Source organism: Macrobrachium nipponense, chromosome 45, assembly GCF_015104395.2.
Source record: "Macrobrachium nipponense isolate FS-2020 chromosome 45, ASM1510439v2, whole genome shotgun sequence".
Lineage (NCBI taxonomy): Eukaryota > Metazoa > Arthropoda > Malacostraca > Decapoda > Palaemonidae > Macrobrachium > Macrobrachium nipponense.
In genome coordinates, this window is record NC_061105.1 from 34,574,664 (window position 1) to 34,599,663 (window position 25,000).

At 37.7% G+C, this 25,000-nt stretch overlaps 1 protein-coding gene across 5 annotated transcripts in view; it reads right to left on the bottom strand.

Moving 5' to 3' along the window:
* Positions 1 to 25,000, bottom strand: part of LOC135214466 (uncharacterized) — a 422,924-nt gene that overhangs the window by 145,041 nt on the left and 252,883 nt on the right. The window lies entirely within an intron of this gene.

Below are 25,000 nucleotides of genomic sequence, written 5' to 3' on the forward strand. Positions count from 1 at the left end.
CCCTTTTTCATATTAGCATACTCGTAAGCAAGATGACACAAAGAGGAAAAGTCTCCGGAGAAACAGACAAGGGTTCCGACAGAAATGAATAGTGTGACCCTCCACTTAATGAAATATATTGCATCAAGATGTCGATAATTTGTGTGTAACAACGATAGTCTACGGGTATAAAACTATTTGCGTAGACACATCGTCGTCAAGCCACGGACCTGGCTTTTCTTAGCGGCTCACGGGCGCGAACCATCGAACCCAACAAATCTCTTATTGACTAAAAAATTCCCCTTCGGTTAAACATATATGAAAATATATTAATTCCGAGGTAGAGCGAATTAGGTATTAAAGGACATGTGTAGCTCGATGTATGTATATTGTATGTATATGAATCACGGTTATGTGATATGATCTATATATATATATATACATATATATATATATATATATATATGTGTGTGTGTGTGTGTGTGTGTGTGTGTGTGTGTATGTGTGTATTTGTGGACTATGTATATATATATATATAATATATAATATATATATATATATATATATATATATATATATATATTATGCACAGTCCAACGATATAAGTGTAACCTAAACATTAAAATATCAAGTGAAAATAAATCACGTCCTTCGACATAAACTAACTCTGGGGTATCCTGTGAGTACTGAAGAGAGGCGATTGATGTTATATCGCCGGTTCCATAACAACCACGGCTTTACAGAGAGAGAGAGAGAGAGACGAGAGAGAGAGAGAGAGAGAGAGAGAGAGAGAGAGAGAGAGAGAGATTCTGCCACTGAATATTTAATGATATACAAACCAGCATTGATAGGCATCATCTTCTAACGTTCGTCTCTCTCTCTCTCTCTCTCTCTCTCTCTCTCTCTCTCCTCTCTCTCTCTCTCTCTCATATTTATCTCGAAAAGCAACATGATGCTGGAAAAAAAGTTGATTTATCTATATCAATAGCTATATCTATTTATTCTATCTATAATATATTATATATATATATATATATATATATATATATATATATATATATATATATATATATATATATATATATATTCATGTTTAGATAGACAGATATACAGATATGGTATAATTCATAACAAAACCAGTTAATCCATTCGGTATCGTCACTTTTATCAATTTTTTTCATGTTTTTTCCAGCTCCTACAGCCATCAACCTTTCCTTTTTCTTCCGTAGCCATTCCATTAAATCTCCCTTTCATGTATGACATAGTCCTCACAATTTTCCTTTATCTCTTATGAATTCCCTTCCCTTTTTCTACTTCAACTTTTCCCGAGTTTTTCAATACGTTTATATAATTCGTTTTCCTGAAATTCATATATAAAATGTTTTGCTTCCTTTATAGTTTTTTCCATTCATATTACAACTCTTCCCTTCCTTAACCTAATACTACAACTCTCTCTCTCTCTCTCTCTCTCTCTCTCTCTCTCTCTCTCTCTCTCTCTCAAAGTCCTCCAGCTACAAAGAAAACAAAATATATTCTTGAAAGTATTCCTACGCAATCTGATGTAGCCCCTCTCTCTCTCTCTCTCTCTCTCTCTCTCTCTCTCTCTCTGCACTGTATCAAGTTCTTTTTCCCTTCCATTTTGACTATGGTTGCAAAACAAAAACTAACATAAAAGTCGCCTCAGAATGCCTACGTAATCTCGCGTTATCCCTTCCGCTTGCAATGTATTACAGAGACTTACACCGTGTTCCACCTCTTCGCCCTTGCATGCATGCAAAAAGACTTCTCTCTCTCTCTCTCTCTCTCTCTCTCTCTCTCTCTCTCTCTCTCTCTTTTATTAGATAATGTTGCCTGTGACCCTCTGCAAAACGAGAGCAAGTTAATTCACGCAATTTTACGGCTAAATTAAACTCAATGATCCAGCACGGTTCTCTTACGTCACTCTTGAGCAGCATATGTGATTTCTTGAGGAACTTCGCCACTGTCGTTGCGACGCCAGTTTACATCGATCAATCGGATGTTGATCCATCGCATATCAAATGACTTTATTTCTCTCTACTCAGTAATAGCACACAAAGTACTCTTTTGTTTATCTCTGAAAGTTCTGCATGGATTTCAATGACATTTCTTTGAGAAACTGGATACGGGTCAAGGAAGATTTGATTACTGGCTTTTATCACGTAGGTCGAAGTATGCAATGCATGATATCAACCTTACTACTCAATCAGTACATCATTTCTGAGTTTCGCTTACTCGGGGAGTAAGCCTACAAACTACTTTGTTGTTGATTTGGGGGGGGGGGGGGTGTATGAAAGGCCTATGGAAAATCCTAAAAGGGTCTGAATACGGTGTTTCGCTTTGAGTTAAAGATACAGGAATTTTAGTAAAGGATATTTATGATTTATTTATTAGAATGAAAACGTAAAAAACAAATGTTGGGCATGTTAATCAGTAAAGAAAAATTATTTCTAGTGAAATGTAGCGTATTTAATTTGATTTTTGTTGGTGAAACAAGGCTCTATTTGACTGTAGATTTTAGCACGTTTTAATTTATTTGGTGTACTGAATTTAGGCTATTTCTGTTCGACTATTTTGCGTTTAATTTGTGTCCTTTTCATTTGATCCTTGTTGTACTGAGTATGAGTATTAAGTAAGGAATATAATGTATGCAATTTATGCGCGAGGGGAAAATCTTGCCCGAGTCCCGAGTAAGCTGGAGGTCGCATCACGCTTGTTAAAGAATAAATAACACCGGTTACCAGCGCTGAGATGTACAACTAAATTTATTTAAGACACCAATTCCACTAAATAAAGAATTATTGGCGAAAGTGATCGGAGGAACAAGCAAAGTCCTTATCTAGTCCAGGTATGAAGGACGCACGAAGGCGAAGGGATGCTACAAGACTCCGAGAAATAACGAAGTATTCAGAGAATTCCGAAGCCATACATTAGAGACGAATAATTCTCCATGAGCTATACACTCAAGAGATGATGAACACTTAATGGCAACTTCACAGAGCTACAAATCTTCACTTACTAACTTCAGCATCCTCATAGAACCAAGAACTTCACAGTCATGCTACGTCATGGATCCGGGGAAGTTAAAGAGAAGTTCATACAGGAACTTGATGAATATGACTCAACAGATACGCCGAACTTCACGAAGGAAGGAAGTTCCTCCAAGCGAGAAAACGTCGTGATAGAGGAACTCCACATGAATTCCACCTATCACGGGAACTACACAATTCTCAAAAACATCGTCAATAGATAGAACTTCGAAAAATCAATGAAAGTCACACATCTATTCAACTTCAGTATAGGAGTAAACATGAACTCTACCAAGAAGTTCACAAAGACACGATTGAACTGAACTGAACTACGGATGGGGGGAATTTTATAATCAGGAAATCCGAAACACAGTGTTGCGAATCTTCATACATCCAATTAACTTAGTGACTAAAGAAAACAAGAAGTTTACCGAGTTACCGAGTCATACCAGCGAACTTCACAGATCCAAGGAACTTCCAGAATCCTGTTCTGTCTTCCCTCATGAAGATCATTAATTAGTTCGCCTCGGATAATTATTCTTAGGGGCGATAATGATACTGGAATTCCTTATCCAAGTTCCACAGCAGAGAGAGAGAGAGAGAAGAGAGAGAGAGATAGTTCAATGTAAATTCATAACATCTAACCTGATCTAGAGAGAGAGAGACTCATTCTCACCTTCCCTTTTGTCAATGTCTATTCGGTAACTATGATGACCACACCTACACTTTCCCCTTGATCCTCTTTTTCCCACATCTATGACATCCTCCCCCCAACCCCCACCTCCCCCCTTTACGAAAAAGTCACCATTTCACCCCCCTCCTTTGTCACTCTCTCATATCTACTTCACCCTCTTCTCCTGCTTTGTCAGTGTTGCTCGATCCGCCTGCCAGTTATTCAATCCTTCCCAGGAATTCGCTCTAGAACAACAGCTCTCTGTCTATCTCTCTCTCTTTCTCTCTTTCTCCCGCATTCCTCCGAAGTCTGTGTCCCATTTTCTCATTATTTCGCTTCCTTCCCCATTCCCTACCCCACCCTCCAAATCAAGGAAGACTCTCTCTCTCTCTCTCTCTCTCTCTCTCTCTCTCTCTCTCTCTCTGAGAGCGGAGATGCTTCACCATCTCTGTGCGGGTTTTCTTTATCGTTTCAGTTTGCGCACGAGCAGTTCTACGTATTCCCATGGCCAGTTATGACGTCATGCATTTCCGAAATATTAGACACTATTACATCTGCGTATTTGCACAGACAACCGTTGTGAGATCGCAGATGTACTTCTACTAATCGCACCGGTAATGCATTAGGCTCTAAAGCAATTAAAGTGATATACATTACATACTCCTAATTATTTGCATTGCACTGCATCCAATGATGCAAAATACAAAGCTATACGCAAAGGATAAATGAAACTTTATACAAGAATTTCTCACTGAATCGTCTCACCCACAGGAATTTTACACTAAAAATGCTATTTACGATATATTTTGCATAATATACAATGCACGATGTAATTCTGAGGAAATATTATATAGCATTTTTTTTACGAGAAAATAATAAAAACTAAATATACAACCATTTGTTTTTCGTCTCTATAAACTATCATGTAACTGTGTTTTGGCCAAAAAAATACCTCAAAATGGTATTTCCTTTCAAAATACTATAATAAGACGGGGAAAATAACCCAAATCAAACTCGGCCAAAGAAAGAGAAGTTCATTTTTGATTCTCAAGAAACGGTTCTTACTTAAGGATGACTTTTGGATAAGGACCAGATAACCAACCCTACGTTCACACCTAACTACAAAAACGAGCAAAGGAAAAAACAAAAGTCTGGCAGTAACAGAAAGTAGTTCCGCGTTAGAAGAGTGGTTTACGTGTTCGCCTACGATTCGGTAGTCGCGCGTTCGATTCCCCCGCTTTGCCAACGTGGAATCAAGACGAATTTGTTTCTGGTGATTAGAAATTCATCTCTCGATATAATGTGGTTCGGAATCTACAATAAACTGTAGGTCCCGTTGCTATGTAACCAGTTGGTACTCAGCCATGTCAAAATATCTAAACCCTTAGGGCCAGCCCTAGGAAAGCTGTTAATCAGCTCAGTGGTCTGGTTAAACTAAGATATACTTTAATAGCAAAGAGTGAATACATGAGGTCAAAGGTGATTAGTTGACCCCCATTCTGGGTTAGAGAAAGCCAGTCCTATGCCAGCACAAAGGTGGTAGAGTGTTTAAGGAGTTGATTAAGAGGCCTGATGAGGACCTATATACACTCCTTAGTTTCTTTTATAATTCGGGCAATTCTTGAATATTGTGCTAGTATGTAAATAACAATAAGTCTGATGCTTTGTTTTATTTTACTCACTTTTCTTTTTCCTCTTTTACCTCTATTTTGCTTTATTCCTCTTTACTTCAATTCTTTTCTCTCTCCTTTCTTCGCTTTTAAACATTCTGTTATGTAACAGCTAAGCTTAGCAATATCGTTAGACTTGTTCCGTACAAATGTATGTTCACGTAGACTAATAAAAATTATTATTATTATTATTATTATTATTATTATTATTATTATTATTATTATTATTATTAGAATACGAATAAGAACCGAGAGAGAATCCAGTTCAAAGAGCAAGAAAGACTAAATCAACTAATGCATGAAAAAAATGGCGTTGCAATATTCGAGGTCACCGACAAGCTTAGCACACAAGAATAAAAAACGAAGGGAGGCCGCACAAACCCCAAACCATGAGAGAACAAATGGCGTCGCAATACTCGAGGTCACAGCTTGAAAAGTAAATGAATTAAAGAGAAATTGAAACTCAACTGACGATACCATTAGGAAGGAAGAGCCAAGAATGATTAATTACCCTGTGGAAAGCGACGCCGGACCCACACATCCTACATACAGCAAATTCGGCCGCTACGAATTCTAACAAATTCAATCGACACTCACAGAGGAAATGATTCCAATGAATTCCGACATTACCGAAGGTCGAAATGGCTGAGCAAAGACTTCATATACCGATAATCAAATGCTGAAATCATCAGCAACTCTCGACAGCTGAATCCCAAATTAATTTATCAGGAGTAAAAGGCGCGAACGAATTCACTTTCATTCGGATTAATCGACAAAACTCAAAGTAAAGATTGACCTCGTCTATAAATCCCCCTCATATTGAAGAAAATCACTCACCAAATTAATCGACAGTAAACGATCGAGTCAGTCACCACAGAATGAATCGTTTCGCTGCGATCTGAGGGAAGCTCGAATTCAATCACCTACAATCACCTACGGGAGATTGATTGAATCAGTCGACGGAGGAAGGGCAAATAAATCATCGAAGATGAATTTAATCTCCAGTCTCATCAGCGATACTCCGGGGAGAGAGAGAGAGAGAGAGAGAGAGAGAGAGAGAGAGAGAGAGAGAGAGAGAATCCATGACAACGTAAGGCAACACAAACAAAGAGAGAGAGAGAGAGAGAGAGAGAGAGAGAGAGAATGTAAAGCACCTCAAACAGGAGAGAGAGAGAGAGAGAGAGAGAGAGAGAGAGAGAGAGAGAGAGAGAGAGAGAGAGGCTGTCTACATAAATAGCTCCACAAATCGGCTCCAATGAGCAAATTGCTCCTTCCCAAAGGCACAGGGGTTGTTGGAAATCTGGGCACACACAGATACACACAAACGCAAGCATTCACGTACACAGAAGCACACAGCAAATTAGTCAAAGTGCGTTCAAGGTGACGAATGTAAAGCATACTAAAGTCCGTGTGTGTGTGTGTGTTTGTGTAAGTATATGTGTATATATACGCATATGTACCATTTGCTGGCGGCTTAATCTGTAAAAAATAATATATAGTATTATTAATCGTGCTGAGAGAGAGAGAGAGAGAGAGAGAGAGAGAGAGAGAGAGAGAGAGAGATACTCTTGTCCTAATTAATATGCAGAAAGGGGCTGGTGGAAAGGAAAAAATTGGCCAAGTATTAAACTGATATAGATGAGGAATATCTATCTCTCTCTCTCTCTCTCTCTCTCTCTCTCTCTCTCTCTCTCTCTCTCTCTCTCTCTCTGTTCAATCTAATTACAATAATTATTTCAGTATAATTTATCATAATTACTATAACTATCACCAAGTTACAAACATGACTGGAAAAGAAGGATACTTCCAGCCACTCCAGTGAGAAAACTAAATAAAAAACAAATATCATTAAAATCTAAATAAAAGACAAATATTAATGTAAAGAAACTAAATAAAAAAACAAAATATCATTAATGTAAAGAACTAGCAGAGAGAAGAATACAACATCAAACACATGAATTAGGAGTCTACACTGAGTGTCCTTAATAAAAAAAAAAAAGTTTCAAAGTTCCATCGAATCGAATGCCAGATCACAGCTGGAAAACCGGCATGCAGACGATGGTCATAATTAGGATACATTCTAAACAGCCTGAACAACAACCTTATGAAACGACGGCTCCAGAGAGTTATACCGGGAAAAGAAATACAAAATTTAATGGCGCATACATTTTAACCAAACAATTCAGGTCACCGGCAGCTGTTGAAGATAGTACGGCGGAACAACATTCAAAAATGGAATAATAAGATAATCTGAAATATTTCTACGGGATATAGGTTTACCAATATCCTGAAAGCATTTCTCAACGAACCAATTCAGCCGAAGAAGTAGAGATGGGCAGGAGACTTTTCTCAACGGTGAATTTGCAGTTAAAATTAAAAAATGGAAGAATAAGAGAATCTGAAATATTTCCACGGGATATAGGAAGGTTCTCCAATGTCCTGAAAGCCTTTCTCAACGAACCGAAGAAGTAGAGATGCGCAGGACACTTTTCTCAACAGTGAATTTGCAGTGAAAATTGAGGCGTAGAATTTTAAACGAGTTATATGTGATAAAAAAAAAAAAAGGAGCCACAGAAGGAATGATGTGGGGTGATGGGAACAGCGCCCTAGATCTACGTCTAATAATAATGTGAGTTTTGTTAGATTGGGAGAATCCACAGTCCTAGACCTATAATGCGTCAAGAATTGTTACGGTTTAAGTTGATCCCCCCATCATTTGCACCATGCGCTAATGTTAGCTAATTCTCGTTTGAGTGATTCAGCAGCAACCACAGGCCTGTAATCTGGAGATGGAGCTGATGCAAGCAGAGGATCACGCTTGTTCCCAGAGCCAAATTCCTATAACGTCTTAAACCCATGCAGCCAAGATCATTTAGGACTTTTGTCATTCGCGCTTGGGGCCAACGACCTCACGGAGCTGTCTCCCTCGTCCTATTTCCAACATCTCTTAATGAACAGGAACACATACTTGATAATGAGTTGGCCAAGTTCCTGGGTATCCTACCGAGTTAGCAGCCATGTTACGATGCCCCAAGTCATTCAAGTGACCCCAAGACAAGGGCACGACTCTCACTTTCATCGGCGGGAGGAATTGTTTCTAGTTCCATAGCCAGTGCTGACACCATTATTCCACTCCAATATATATATATACATATATATATATATATATATATTATATACTATAAATATATTAATAGATGTATATATATATATATATATTATATATATATATAGATACACTAATATATAATATACACACATATACATACAGTCTTGCTGTTAGCGTCGTCAGTATTTTTTTGTTAAGATACATTCATACAGGCATACGTGTGTACATTTTCACTGAGATACGTACAAGAATGGGTGCATACGTATATTAGAAAAGAAAATATAAATAATAATACTAATAACTCAATAATAATAATAATAATAAAATAATAATAATAATAATAATAATAATAAATAAAACTCAATAATAGCGAAGAAATCTAAAATGGTGTAAAAGTAAATATATTCTCGTTCTCAATCAGATAGAGGAGAATCGAGCAGGTTCTCGAAACGTCCCTTTTGAATATAGTCTAAATATATATTAGCACTTCGCCAATTTATTGAATCGTACGATTATGAAATTTTTCTGATAATAATAATAATAATAATAATAATAATAATATAATAATAATAATAATAATAATAATAATAATGCCAGAATTTACAGAATTGATTTCATACAGAATTTTGTATAAAATCAATCCTGCCATACTTAATAATAATAATAAAATAATAAATAATAATAATAATAATAATAATAATAATAATAATAATAATAATAATATCGGCAGTAACCATCCATTTAAGCTATTATTATTGAATCTGATTGCTGCTATGCTAATGGCATTGTAGCAGCAATCAAATTCAATAATAATAATAATAATAATAATAATAATAATGAACAGAATTCAGAATATGGTGAAACTTAAAAAATAATCCTCGAAACGAATTCCCTCACCATCATTGGGAAGCGCGCCCTTGATTTTTCTGACCAAACCATCATGTTTACGACTTGGAAACCCGATCCGATTGCCCATCTGCACGCGATGAAATGGCTTCAAGATATGAATAAAAGTGGGATCTCTCTCTCTCTCTCTCTCTCTCTCTCTCTCTCTCCTCTCTCTGATGCTGATCTTTGACGTTTAATATCACTCTGGTGTTCCACCGAGTTTGGCATTAGAGCAATAGTTCTCTCTCTCTCTCTCTCTCTCTCTCTCTCTCTCTCTCTGTAGTGTCGCTGACCTACGGTAAAATGTCGGTCTACTTATGGTAATAATATTAATAATGCTAATATGTCTTTCTTTTTTTGGGTGTAGCGGCCATGTAATGCTGTGACACTCGTTTTGGCTTACTATCTCTCTCTCTCTCTCTCTCTCTCTCTCTCTCTCTCTCTCTCTCTCTGCCCACCCCCTACATCAAGTAACCCGCAAACATTTAATCATTCACTGCCCAGGTGATCTTTGGTGGAACGTTGCCATTTTAATACAATACATTTCTCTCTTGTGAAGTTGACCTTTAATGATGAGACGGTAGTTTAGAACACAAATATTCTCTCTCTCTCTCTCTCTCTCTCTCTCTCTCTCTCTCTCTCTCTCTAGCTTTGCAGCATACGCCGTTCTCCACGAGTTATTAAAGAGAACATGAACAAGGATGCTGCCCATTAAAGCGCATCTAATATCAACTAAAGCTGGACTCAATACGTGAGGCTCCCTCCCTTCCCCCTCTCCCCCTCCTCCCCCTCCCAGGTTTCGAAATAGAGGCAGGGGCAGAGCAGCTCTGGTGTCGAGAGCTTCAAGTGTTTTCCTACTCTTGGTGGTGGTGTTCGTGCTTCAATTGTTTTTATTAGCATTAGAATTCTTGACACTTTCCAAACTTTTTTTTTTTGTTCTTACATATTATAAGTTCAGTCGTCTTGGTGGTTCAAATACTTTCCATGATGTTGGCGCGGTTATCATATTTTGGAAGTTCGGTAATTTAAATGATGATAGCATAGTTCACACCCATAATTATTATTATTATTATTATTATTATTATTATTATTATTATTATTATTATTATTGGGAAAGAAAATCCACAGTAGTATGCCTGTTTGATATCGTTATTTAAAATATACGTACAGCTGCATATATTTTAAATAACAAAATCCAACAGGTATACTACTGTAGATTTACTTTCCCATTTTATTGACTTGTGTGATTATGAGTTTTTTTTGGATTATTATTATTATTATTATTATTATTATTATTAGCTTATTCATTATTATTATTATTATTATTATTATTTCAGTAGATGAAACCTACCACCATGGAACAAGCACACCAAAGGGGCCACTGACTTGAAATTCAAACTTCCAAAAAAATGTTGGTTTCAATCTACCACCGCAGACCCCACACTGCGGCTGTAACTGATCATGATGCAGAGCCAGTGATTTTTCATCGCCCTGGGGGAGACGAGAACCCGCTACATCTGAGTGGCGTTCCACGACACTAACCACTATGCCAGCAGACCAGGAAAAGAGACAGATTGATTGTAGTTACCGACTTCAGAAATAAATATCTTGGACTGTACAGATCTTTTTTAAAGCCTAAATTGGCTTTCGTCATTTTGCATTCGCCATCCTAAACTATAGTAGATTCACATCAACGACGCTCCTGATTGGTTGTTGATTAAGCCAATCACAGGGCTGGAAACTCTCAGTCTCCTTAAGAGAGTTCACATAGGCAGGATGTATGTTACCACCTCTCCTGAGGGATACTTTTGAAAGACGTATCCCTCAAGAAAAGGTGGAGCATACATCCTAACTATGTGAAATATCTCAAGAGACTGAGAGTTTCCAGCCCTGTGATTGGCTTAATCAACAACCAATCATGAGCGTCGTATGGGACGGGCCCTAGACACCAGAGGCACGGTTGATGTGAATCTACTGCAGGTTGATGCTTACCATTCCTCAATGGTTACGATGCTCTGATGGGTCATTATTGTTGGTAAGGTGGAATCCAAAGGTCCATATGGACCTGTCTTCACATCCCCTTCAGCTAAACCAACCAACCAACCTTCTGATGGTATGACTAACTTTGATTTTATATATTCAATGGCCTCTGAGCAGAGTTTATATACTATGTGGGTTTAATATTAACTTTTTTTTCAGTGCCTTTGATCATTTCGTTCGTTCCATGAGTTCGGCTCAGAGGAAATTCAGCGGGATCTGTTCATCAAAGGAAATATCATGGCTTCTGGTGATTGACAGATCGCTCTCTCTCTCTCTCTCTGGCTTCCGTCAACTCCCGGGAACTTCTTGGCTTCTTTCTTCTTTACAGCTTTTCATGGTCCCGGCCAAAATCAACTTTCATAGCGATGGTTAATATTATTTCTTTAACGATAAAAAATTTTCTTTTCGAGTCGATATAACACACACACACACACACACACACACACACACACACACACACACACACACACATATATATATATATATATATATATATATATATATATATAATATATTGGGCTTGTTCCATATGAATCGGGTTCATCTTCTTGAATAATAATATACATATACATAGAAACAAAATTATATATAATAATAATATAAAAATCTATTTATTATTATATATATATATATATATAGATATATCTATACATATATATATATATATACATTATATTATATAAGGAGAGAGAGAGAGAGAGATTGAGAGCCAGAGAGAGAGGAGAGAGAGAATATCCCATTTTCTTCGTTTGGTTTTCCTGCAGTTCATTTTTTGTTCCCTACTTTCTTCATACCCATCGCTTTTTATTCCTGCATATAAATCTGTCCTCATTTCCGCTCATTTTTACCAATTCTCTCTCTCTCTCTCTCTCTCTCTCTGTATCGCCATCTCCGATGAAAAATGGGTGCATTTATTTCTACCAGGGGAAACACAACTCGTTTTCTCCTCGTCCCAAACAGAACCCGCCCTTGAAATCTCGTTTTGCTTTGCCTCTTCTTCCTTCTTCCAAGTTTCTTATTTCCTGCTGTTTCCCTCCAAGTGGCCCCCCTCTCTCTCTCTCTCTCTCTCTCTCTCTCTCTCTCTCTCTCTCTCTCTCTCTCTCCAACAAATGCATTACTTAGCCACTCTCTCCATCCAGCATCCTACTCAACACCACTTTTGGGTTTATTCAAATTTCCTGTAGATTGGGAGACAGAGAGGTCGCTGGGTTGAGAGTAAAGTAGAAGCTGTAGCAGAGCAATGAGGTATTTATGGCCTATGTCCGGACGCGTATGGCCTATCTACATTATGTATGTCTAGAGAGAGAGAGAGAGAGAGAGAGAGAGAGAGAGAGAGAGAGAGAGAGAGGAGCCTAAGTGTTTCCTAGTTATAATTGAAGCCTCTGGCAAACATTACAGTTAGGACAAGTCCTCCTGAACAGCAAAAATGAGTGAACTTCCAAACTCACGTAATACCTGACAGTTGAAATGTACCATAAGCAGTCAATTCCCATTACCTTGACGCCTAGACTGAGATTGTTATAAGTCAGACTAATGTGCCACTGGGAGGTAAATTTGCCATTTTAATCTAAGATGTGGGACCGTCATCCAAGCAATTGCATGGAGGTATTTCGCAAGGGACGCCCCTTTAAAGGCATAAAAAAAAAAAAAAATAGAAAAGCAGCTCTCCTAGGGCTGGCCCGAAGGATTACATATTTTCACGTGGCTAGGAAACAATCGATTACTTAGCAACGGGACCTATACGGCTTATTGTGAGATCCGAACCACATTATATCGAGAAATGAATTCCTAATCACCAGGAATAAATTCCTCTGATTCCACGTTGGTAGAACGGGGAATCGAACTTCGGACTAACAAAATGGTAGGCGAGGACGTAAACCACTCGTCCAACGAGGAACTAATTAACCCCCCGGGAAAGAGGCTGAATGGAGGGTATATTTTTAGCATCGTTTACCAGCTTGTATAAGGGCCAAGTATGAGTTCATTCAAATTTGATATGGATAAGACCGGGGATCGAGAATGCTTTTTTTCGGCGTTAGAGGAGGCAATTAGAGAGAGAGAGAGAGAGAGAGAGAGAGAGAGAGAGAGAGAGAGAGAGAACTTTTCCCTCGAGTGGAGGCAACTGCTCTCTCAGTTCTTCCTAATTCCGATCTGTTCAGATGTTATGGAAGGGGTCGTGTTTGTCTCCTCATAGAGAGAGAGAGAGAGAGAGAGAGAGAGAGAGAGAGAGAGAGAGAGAGAGAGAGAGCCAGGCACATCCTCAACCTGTCTCCGGCCCAGTCTTCACAGGATGGCTTGAAAGTATCCTCATCCTTTCTTCCCACCACCTCCATTATATCCTATCCCGTGACCTTTTGATTTGCAACGCCTGCATTCGATAATTCGAAACGAAATAACCTTAATAGCCACCGTTAGTGTGACGTCACGTTACCAGATCACTGTAGTGTAATTATATCCATCCTAACTTTTATCATTGTATCCGCAGTCTATAACATCAACTGGTCAATGAATGATCAATTCTTTAATGACCTTTTTTGTGTGATGTCGGTTCCTTACATCAAAATTCCAACCATTAAAGATATTAACAAAATCTTAACAAATTATCCTCCCGTAACGCCAGCTTGCAACATCAGTCAATCAGCAGGCGATTAATTAAGGACCTTTTATACTGTATAATGTCACTGCGACATGAAAATATCAACGATTACATCCTTATTCGGTCATTGGGAATAGAAAACGTCAGCAATAAATCTATCAGGAAACTCCTGTTGATATTTGTTATTGAGACACCAAGTTTTTTTTATTTCACTTGATCAAGTAATACATTCTTTCTGGCCAAATCAAAATGGTCTGGGCAATACACAAGTGTTTTGATCTGAGGTCTACAAAATGGCACAATATTTTTTTTATCGTTTTATTTTATTTATTTTTATTTTATTATTCGGTTAGTTTTATTTATTCATAGTTTATTTATAATTTTTATTTTTTATCATATTTATTTATTCATGTATATTTTTTTTTTTTCTGCCTGCCGTTAAACATCCCCAGCTGATACCAATGAGACTGAGTTTGGATCTGACTGCCCGATGTACTGCAGTAATTGAACGTTAATAAAACTTTTATATATAATGATATATATATATATATATATATATATATATATATATATATATATATATATATATATATATATATATATATATATCGAACTACAAATGTCCTTTAATATCTAATTCGCTCTAACCTCGGCAATTTATATATTTCCATATATTTAACCGAGGGGGAATTAGTAAAGCGCCAATTCTATTTAGCTTAATAAATTCCCCCTCGCGTTAAACATATATGATATATTAATTCCGAAGTAGAGCGAATTAGATATTAAAGGACATTTGTTAGTTCGATATATGTATATGAACACGGTAATGATACACTTATTTATATAATATATATATACGTATATATATATATGATATATATACATATTATATATATATGTGTGTGTGTGTCTGTGTATTCAAATACCTGTTATCGAGATGAATATCCACAGGTATCATGGATTCACTATCAACCATAAATATTGCTAACTAACAAGACAATAACACCAAGTGCTGCACACTCCAAGAATAAAAAAAAAAAAAAAAAAAAAAAAAAAAAAAATTGAAGGAAATCAAACTAAAAGTGCATAAACCCTTCAGTGAGGAGTCTCCATTCCACTGATCAACGATAACAGCTGCGGATATTTATCATTTAGACTGGGGGCACTCATTACATGGCAGCAACTAAACATGGGCATCTCCCATCAAGCAATGTCCCGCCTAGGTTGGACACGAACATACATGCATACATACAAACATACATACGCAACAGTGCCTGTCTCACGCAGGCATACATACATGCATGCATACACATTCAAGCAGTGGCTGCCTAAGACACACAAACACGTACAATACATACATACACAGTAGCACTGTTCCTACTTCTTCATGTGAAACATACCAAGTGGATCTCCGGGTCTCTTGGTTACAGATGTCCTGAAAGGAGGAGGAGGAGGAGGAGGAGGAGATATAAGCCGGGTGGAAGGAGGGAGAGGACTGAGTAGTGAAAGGGGATGAGACAAGAAACAGAGAGAGAGAGAGAGAGAGAGAGAGAGAGAGAGTGTCTTCGCTAAAGAAATTACACCAAAAGGAGGCAATTAAGAGGTTTTTTTTAGCAAAGATTTCGAGGGAAAGAGAACTTTCTTGAAATAATGAAAGTAAGCCTGAGAGAGAGAGAGAGAGAGAGAGAGAGAGAGAGAGAGAGAGAGAGAGAGAGAGACCTTTAAGCCTTGTCGCTGACATGCCATTGACCGCTGAACTCGCAGCAGCATAGAGAATACAGATACTAGTGCCATTAGACGCAGTAGCAGTGTCAGCTTTAACAAAGATAATAGTATAAGCAGTAACTACAATGGCAGCAGTACCAACATAAGTACCAGTAGCAGTGTCATTACTACAATGAAAATGACCACAAATTTACCAGCAACTGAAACAGTAAGAGAGGCACCAAACAAAGAGAGAATACCGTAGCATTAATAGCAGCGATAACAGCTCTCTCTCTCTCTCTCTCTCGTAGTAAAAAAGGGTATCGAGAGTAGACTCCGAGGGGCTCTGTGGCACCGTGCCAAGTGGGAGGGAATATAAATTGACGATTAAGAGAACTTGGGTTGACTATAGTATGTATAAGATGGGTCCATCTCTTGAATAGGGTGCAAGCGAGGGGTACGCACGGGTGTGACCTGGGGCGAGGGAGGGAGGGGGAGGGGGTAGGAAGAAATGGGAAATTCAGAGGCGAGATTACTGGGGCACGAAGATTCTGAATGGCTTCACGAAGAATCCGCGTTGAGCCTCGAATTGGAATCTTTAACATTTTAGGTCTATAAACATACAGAGAGAGAGAGAGAGAGGAGAGAGAGATTTTTTTGAGAGAGAGAGAGAGAGAGAGAGTTTATATCCCGTTGCAAGTATTGAGGTCACTAATATAAAGGACTCATTTGACAATATTTACAACTGAAGTCTGGCATAAATAAGCAAACAATTCCAAAAAAAAATCATCCAAATACACAAACTACCAGATAATCACGTACTTGAATTCCGCTCACCCATCTATCCCCCCCCACCTCCCCGCCCCCCCCCAAAACCCCTTTACCCCCTTCCAGCCACATGGAAAGAGCTTCGTGAGAGAGACCACATGGAAGAGCCGCATGAAAGACATACAAAATGTCCACATAACCTCATCCTCAAGACAACAAAATCACTGTTGAAAGGAACTTTCTCCATCTCAAACCCCATCGGCTCCTTGGGCCAACTATATATAACAAGGCCGGACCTCGTACCGTCAAGGACCAATTCTGAGTCTCGGACCACAAATTTGATAGCCTTTGAAAGAGAGAGAGAGAGAGAGGGAGAGAGAGAGAGAGAGAGAGAGAGAGAGAGAGCATATGCTTATGCAAGCGCTTGTCTGTCAGCATGTACTCGACAGCATGGTGGAAAAGAAAGGACTCCTGTACGTATGTATGTGTTACATATACTGTAAATATATATATATTATAATATATATATATATATATATATATATATATATATATATATATATATATATTGCAAATTTCTTTCTCCGACTTCTTGTAGACAGACATGCAAACAAACAAGACGAGGGTGATCATAACCTTCTTCGTTTCGTCAGTTCTCTGATGGGAAAAAACAGCAAATAAGAGCAAAATGCCATTCAAGATAAGAAAAAAGAAACTAGAAAAAAATACAGAATTCCTCTGGACACAAACGGGATAGAAAAACAACAGAAGAATCTCATGAAAAAACGAGAAAAAAAAAGTCGACTTTAGGAAAAACAGAAACAAAGATCCTTCTTGAGAAAAAATGCGAAAGAAAAATGTTGGGTAACAAAACAAGAGAAAAAAAAAAAAGTTGAACAGCTGAGTGTTACAATAGAGAAAAGTAGGTGACTTAGTTCATTCCTAAACAATCTATTATTATCATCGTTATTATCTGCAATGACCACACATTTGGACAGTACGACTCAAACGCATTACATTATACAGAGACGAAAGAAAAGCAAAATCAAAGAGCCAGGAGAAAGAAAGGAAAATGGAACCATGAGAAGAATGGAGGCAGAACGGGAGAAAAACTTGCGAAACCTTCAGCTATAACACGAACGTGTTTCTTGTTGCAACTCTGCGCCTGCTGCTAGTAGCCAAGCGTTTGCTCTAGCTTGGATATGCTTCTGAATTTGTATACGTATGCTGATATCCGCGTATCTGCTGGCTACATCTAAAGGAGTATCTGTGTACCTATGTTCGTGCACGGTTATAAATGATGCCTTCCTGCGTATCTATGTTCAAGCACGGTTGTAAATGATGCCTTCCTGCGTATCTACGTTCAAGCACGGTTGTAAATGATGCCTTCCTGCGTATCTATGTTCAAGCACGGTTGTAAATGATGCCTTCCTGCGTATCTATGTTCATTCACGGTTGTAAATGATGCCTTCCTGCGTATCTATGTTCAAGCACGGTTGCAAGTAATGCCTTCCTGCGTATCTATGTTCAAGTGAATATTTAGTCCGTTACGTACGTTAGCCCTTCCATGATTACGTAAAGGGTAACTATATACTGGTTTGCCTATGGGTACCCCCTTAACTTCGTTAGTATAAACGCATACTGCGTCTATGTGCAGACCAAGGACCTTGGTCCAGGCCATGACATACGAATAAGTATACGTACGCAATATGCATGCGCTCGTTTATATGCTTTCGCAGTATGTGCGTTTTTGTCGATGGTTACGTAAGTACGAGCTCATGAATGACGTGCACGAGTACCGTGCTTCCTTCCCCTGCTGACAAGGGCGCTGCTTAGGACCAGTAGGAGGATCTTTGATGCTCTCCAGACGTGCGCGACGGCGCGCATACTGACGCTGTCACTCTCTCATCTCCTTTTCGTCAGAGCCAAGAGAGAGAGAGAGAGAGAGAGAGAGAGAGAGAGAGAGAGAGAGAAATATTGGTCAATTTACATATTTACATTAACAAATTGCTTTCATGTGAAAACAGAAAATTATTTCGAATTATGAGAGAGAGAGAGAGAGAGAGAGAGAGAGCTGTTGTTCAATGTACATTAACAGCTTACTTCCATAATAAAACAGAACATTATTTAGATACAATATGAGAGAGAGAGAGAGAGAGAGAGAGAGAGAGAGAGAGAGAGAGAGAGAGGGGGGGGGGGTATTGGATTATTCACATTGAAAATTGCTTGTATATGAAAACGGAAAATGATTTAGAGAGAGAGAGAGAGAGAGAGAGAGAGAGAGAGAGAGAGAGAGAGAGAGGAGCTAGTGCCCAATTTATATCAATTAGCAGAGCGCTTCTCTACTAGAGCAGAACATTTGAAAATACGAGAGAGAGAGAGAGAGAGAGAGAGAGACCTTACCTTACAGACCTTACAGTTCGTTCGGTCCGGGTTGGCCCCAGTCCCTCAGTGTGAGGCGCCTCTAATGTCTACCAGAGAGTTGCTAGTACATCTTCCGGTATATTTTGCATCTTCCAATCTTGGATGGTCTGGGATGCAGTTTAGATATTTGTCGAGCTTATTCTTAAACACATCTACGCTCACTCCTGATATATTCCTCAGATGAGCTGGCAACGCATTGAATAGACGCTGCATTATCGATGCTGGTGCGTAGTGGATTAATGTCCTGTGTGCTTTCCTTATTCTCCTGGTATAGTTTTGGGCACACTATTAATCTACCTCTGCTTGCTCTTTCTGATATTTTTAGTTCCATGATATTTTCTGTTATTCCTTCTATCTGTTTCCATGCCTGAATTATCATGTAGCTGTTCTTCTCTCCTTTCTAGACTATATAATTTTAAGGATTGTAGTCTTTCCCAGTAGTCTAGGTCCTTAACTTCTTCTATTCATTCTAGCTGTAAAGGACCTTTGTACACCTCTCTATTTGTGCAATATCCTTTTTGATAGTGTGGGTACCATATCATATTGCAATATTCAAGTGGACTACGAACATATGTTTTATAAAGCATAATCATGTGTTCAGCTTTCTTGTTTTGAAGTGCCGTAACAACATTCCCATTTTTGCTTTACACTTTGCCACAGAATTGCTATTTGATCATTGCATAACATGTTCCTATTCATCATCACACCAAGGTCTTTAACTGCTTCCTTATTTGTGATTGTCTCATTATTAGGTCCCCTATATGCCATATAGCTTTGCTTCTCTGTCTCCATAATTTATTGATTTCAATTTATCATCGAGTTTAAATACCATCCTATTTACCTCTGCCCATCATATACTTTGTTAAGGTCTCTTTGTAGAGCGTTCCTATCTTCATCACAAGTAATTTCTCTACTTATTCTTGTGTCATCAGCGAAACTACTCACTGACCGAATCCTTAACATTACTGTCCCCTATGGTCTTCAATCATAATAACAAACAATATTGCAGCTAGCACCGTACCTTGTGGCACACCGGATATTACCTTGGTTTCATCCGATTTTCTCATCGTTTGCAATAACTATCTGTTTTCTGTTGTGTAAAACAAAATTCTTTTTAACCATCTTCCTACTTTATCTACGATATTGTGTTTTTCTAATTTTCTTTGCTAATATATTATGGTCTACTTTGTCAAAAGCTTTTGCAAAGTCTAAATAAACCACATCTGTTTCATTTCCGCTTTTCATATTTTTGAATATTTCTCTACGGTGGACTAACAGTTTGGGTTTTGTGTACTTTTTCCGGGTACGAAACCGTGTTGTCCTATATTAAAAAAAAAAACAAATTATTTTTTATTAAAATGTTTCATAATATTTTTCTTCATTACCCTTTCATACACTTTCATAATATGTGATGTTTAGACTCACAGGCCTATAATACTTTGCCTCTAGTCTTGATCCACTTTTGAAAGTAGGGGTGATATATGCTAATTTGTGCTCATCATAAATCTTGCCTGTATCTACACTTTGTCTTAATAATATTGCAAGTGGCTTTGCGATAGAATGAACTACTTTCTTAACAAAATAGCAGGGACTCCATCCGGGGCCAATCCGGGCCCTGACCATCCGACCCTGCAGGCCGCTCCATTTTTAATTTCATTAATTGCCTGCACAATATCAGCTTCATTAATTTCTATGTCAGCTAAATATTCACTATTTTCTTCCCTTACTTCTATATCATTATCTTCATTATCTATTCTAGGGGTGACAATTCTCTCTTATATCGTTCTGCCAGTATGTTGCAAATTTCCTTTTTTTCATTCGTTAAATCTCCCTTCAATTCTCAGAGGGCCTATTTCTATTCTTCTTTTTATCATCTTCTTCGCATATGAGTATAATAGTTTGGGGTTTTGCTTGATATTTAATAGGGTTTTTTTTCTTCCAAGTCCCGTTTTTCATTTTCTTTTGATTGTATAATCTTTTGTTCTGCATTTTCTATCTTACTTTTTAGTTCTATAACTTTCCATGCATTTTTTTCTTTTGCAAGACCTTTTTTTCCACTTTCTGATTTTCTGGAACAAGATCCTTCTGTCTCTTGGTATGCATGAATGATGTTTACTTTTCTTCTTCGGTATATATTTTTCCACTATTTTCTCCAATATTTTTATATAATATCTCCGTATTTACCCTTATGTCATCACTTACGAAAATGTTATCCCATCCCAATCTTGTTTAATTCTTCAATTAATTTCTGACCATTTTATATTTTTTACTGTAGAAGTTTGTATTTTCCATATCCTTCCCACTTTTTCATTTCTTGCTTATCTCTATTTTTCACTTTGCTTTGGAATGAACTGTTAATTCTATGACATTATGGTCTGAAATACTCGCATTATAAACTATTATTTCTTTAACCATATCATCTCGTTTCACAAATACTAGGTCTAAAGTATTTTCCTTTCTTGTTGCAGGTGATTTATTTTGTTGAATGTTGTATTCTAGTAGCATATCTAATAGCTTTTCAAATTGCCTCTTATCTTCTGCACTACTATTACTCTCTTTTTTTATATGTATAAGTACAACCACCATCTCCTATTCGTTCTTTCCATTCTACGAAAGGAAAGTTGAAGTCACCAGATAGGAGAATAGTCCAGTCCTTGTGATTTCTACATATATCATCCAATTTTTCATTATTAAGTCAAACTCTTTAGTATTAGGGAGGTCTATATATTACTATGTTCATCAATTTTTTTCAGATTCAAATTCTAACCGCTATTAGTTTCACATTCTGAGTTACTATATTTCTCATATATTTTTCCTTGTTTTTTTTGTCTTTTTCCCATATATTGCGGTTCCCCCTTGATTCCTATTTTTTTTCTATCTGATCTATAAGTTTAGAAAAACCCTTTTATTTGATCATCATTCCCAGTCTCTTGGAATACCCAGGTTTCACTTATATTCATTATATCTATTTTCTTTTCATTTTGGGTTAGTTCTTCTAAGTACTCTATTTTTCTTTTTTGAGTTACTCGTAACTAACCCTGCGCATTCATCACTATGATGGTTTGCGTGTTTTTCCCCCTCCTTCATTTAATACTGGTAGTATAGGATTTTCCCATGTCTCTTTCCTGTTCTGGTATGTTGTTCTTTTTTCATTTTCCAGAAAATTCTGACATTAAAAAAATCCACTTTTCCATAAGATTTGATCTTCCTTCATCATAATTTTATTTTTTTTTTTTTTTTTCATTTTATTTTGTGTCTGAATCTGCAATTTCTTCCGTCCGTTCTGCAATATCCTCTTGCATAATAAATACAGTTATTATCTCTTGAGTAGAATTTCGGAGCTGATGCTTTGAAATTTTTTTGCTGACACCTCTGCATATCTCATTGGTGGTTTGCTTTTCTCTTTTACCTGATATTCTTGATTTCTCTCTTTATTTGTTTCTTTCTTATTTTGGATTTTATTACTTGGTTGGTTATTTATTTGATTATGATTCATGGCTACAGGGTGCATATATTTGCATTTTTTGTCGAACTTACATCCTTTTCCTTCTTTTAGGTTTTTACATATTTTTGGATGCAGATCTCTGCAATCATCCCCATATCCATCTAAGTATGCACATTTACCATATATTTCATAGTTTTGACATATCTTAGGATGTTTGTAGTAACATCTTTCTCCAAATCTGCAATTCCCTCTTTTCAAAAGGTTGCAGATTTTGTCTTTCTTGTCTATTTTTTTTCCTCTTTCCCCGTCATTGTGTAGATCTGGGTAGAGCCTCTTCGGGATTTGCTTTTCTGTTGTCATATCGTAGTTTATTTCTTCGTAGGTATGCTGCTTTATTGCCTCATAGATGTAGTATCAATGAGTATCTCTTGCATCCATACTTTTATCTTGTTCTTTGTTTTCCATTATTTTTTTTTTCTGTCATTTCATTTTTTTGTTTACTTCTCTTCCGTTTTTCCTCTTCTTCTTTTTCTTCTTCTTCTTCCTCTTCATCTTCTTCTTCATCCTCAACTATTTGTACAATTCAATCTTGATTTATTTAGCAAAACATTGTCTATCCATGATAGACATGTTGGAACCCAAAAAACTTTCTTGTATTCTTGTTTTCTCAAATAAATTTGCTATTAAAAAAACCTCAGCACACTGTTGGAGGTTATGGGGTCTGGAATGTTGCATGAAGGCACATTTTCCTGATTAGGTTTTGTGGATTGACTATGGCTATACCAAACCTTACACAGGTTTGCATCTGCTTTTGGCCAATTCTTTTTTCCTAATGCATCAATTGGAGGTATTCACTAAGAGTTCACCCTTATTCAATTTTCATTTCGTCGGAACTATGTTGGTTTTTATGTATATTTTTCTTTAATGAGTCTCTTGGACCACGTTGGATTTTATTGTTTGGAACTTTCGTTCAATTTATTTTCCTAAGGAATTTGTTTTCCATTAAGATTTGGTTCCCCCAGTGTTGGAACGGGGATTATATCCTTCTTAATATATCTATTGAATGCCTTTTATGAATCTTTTTTGGTTTTAGGACTGTGCTGGATTTCATAGATGAGGAAATGCCAGTTCCCTTCCATGCCTACCCTTCCAATCCCGTATTGGGCGAATCTGCTAAACAACCGTCCAAATTGAGCCACCTCTTCCAACCCGCCAGTTGGGAACTTACTTGCCAATCTTGTTCTTTTGAGATTTTAGTATTGACACTTGATAACATAACACTTAGGAAGACGCTTTATCCTAACTATTTTTCACAACTAATCTTTATCAACCGATAGTTTCCCACCGAACAACTTTTTTTTTTTTTCTAGCATATTTCGCAAATTCTAGTCGTATGGTTAAACTTGTGATATCTGTTGATATTAATTCTGGACCCTTCACGCGGGGTACGTCCCCCCTCACCACGCCAAGATGGCTACTAACGAGAGAGAGAGAGAGAGCGAGAGGAAGCCATCCCAATATATACATTAAAGAGACATTCAGCAACAAATCTCAATGATTTTCTGTAATAAAGAAAAAGAGGACAGAAATCCCCAGCAAACGCAGCCCTTCTCCGATGTCTAAAGCAGAAATCGTCCAAGTTTCTCTAAAATATCAGTCGTTGTCAAGTCAATGAAAGGAGGAGGAGGAGGAGGAGGAGGAGGAGGAGGAGGAGGAGGAGGCCAGTCCACACCCTCCAGACTTCACGGCTTCCACAGCCAATTAAAGAAATTGCCAGCCATTTTGTTTCTGCTGATGTATACGATCGTCTGCAAATGTTCGGGCAATTTCCAACGGATGCGCCAAAGCCAATTCGTTGCCATTAGAGCGAAAGAATGCCCCGTTTATAAAGTAAGCCTAGCTGCGCGGATAATCGCTATACGGATTTCCTACACGAGGCTGCAACCGCATTTATCTGGTAACAGCCAGAGAGAGAGAGAGAGATAGAGAGAGAGAGAGAGAGAGAGAGATGATGGCAATGACGAACATCCCTAAAATATATATGACAACGCTGAGCTGAATTCGCCAAGAAACGTTCTGAAATGCTATTACAATTTGCATTCGGATTGAGTTACCAAACCTCATCACTTTTTCAACGAACCTGTGGGGACTTATCAAACGTCCTTGCGGTTTTATTTTTTTAATCTTTGCTTCAGAATTCACCTCCTACATCCGTTTTCCATGACTTACAACCTTCTAGTAATCCATACCAGTCTCTATTTTTCCCGGTTCCGTCAAGCCAGGGCTAGAAAAGGACAAAAGTTTATCACTCCCATTGCGCTCTGCAGTAAAAAAAAAAAAAGAAATGAGAAAACGTGGAGACAGACCTGGGAAAATCATGCCAATCGGAGAATGCTAATCCGTAACTAATTCAAGTTCTAATTGGGTGAAATCAGGCTGCTCCATAAACTCACTCAACACCGAGAGGGATTGCGCGACTCTAATTAACGCCCTGATTGAAAAGAAAGCTCTCAAGCACAAATGACTGCAGACGTCTGTGAGTTAACCCTGCAATTTGCAACACGGAACGGTTGCCAATCCAACATAGATCTCTGTGGATGATAAGCACTCCTCCTCCTCCTCCTCCTCCTCTTCATCCTATAACATTTGCATCAATA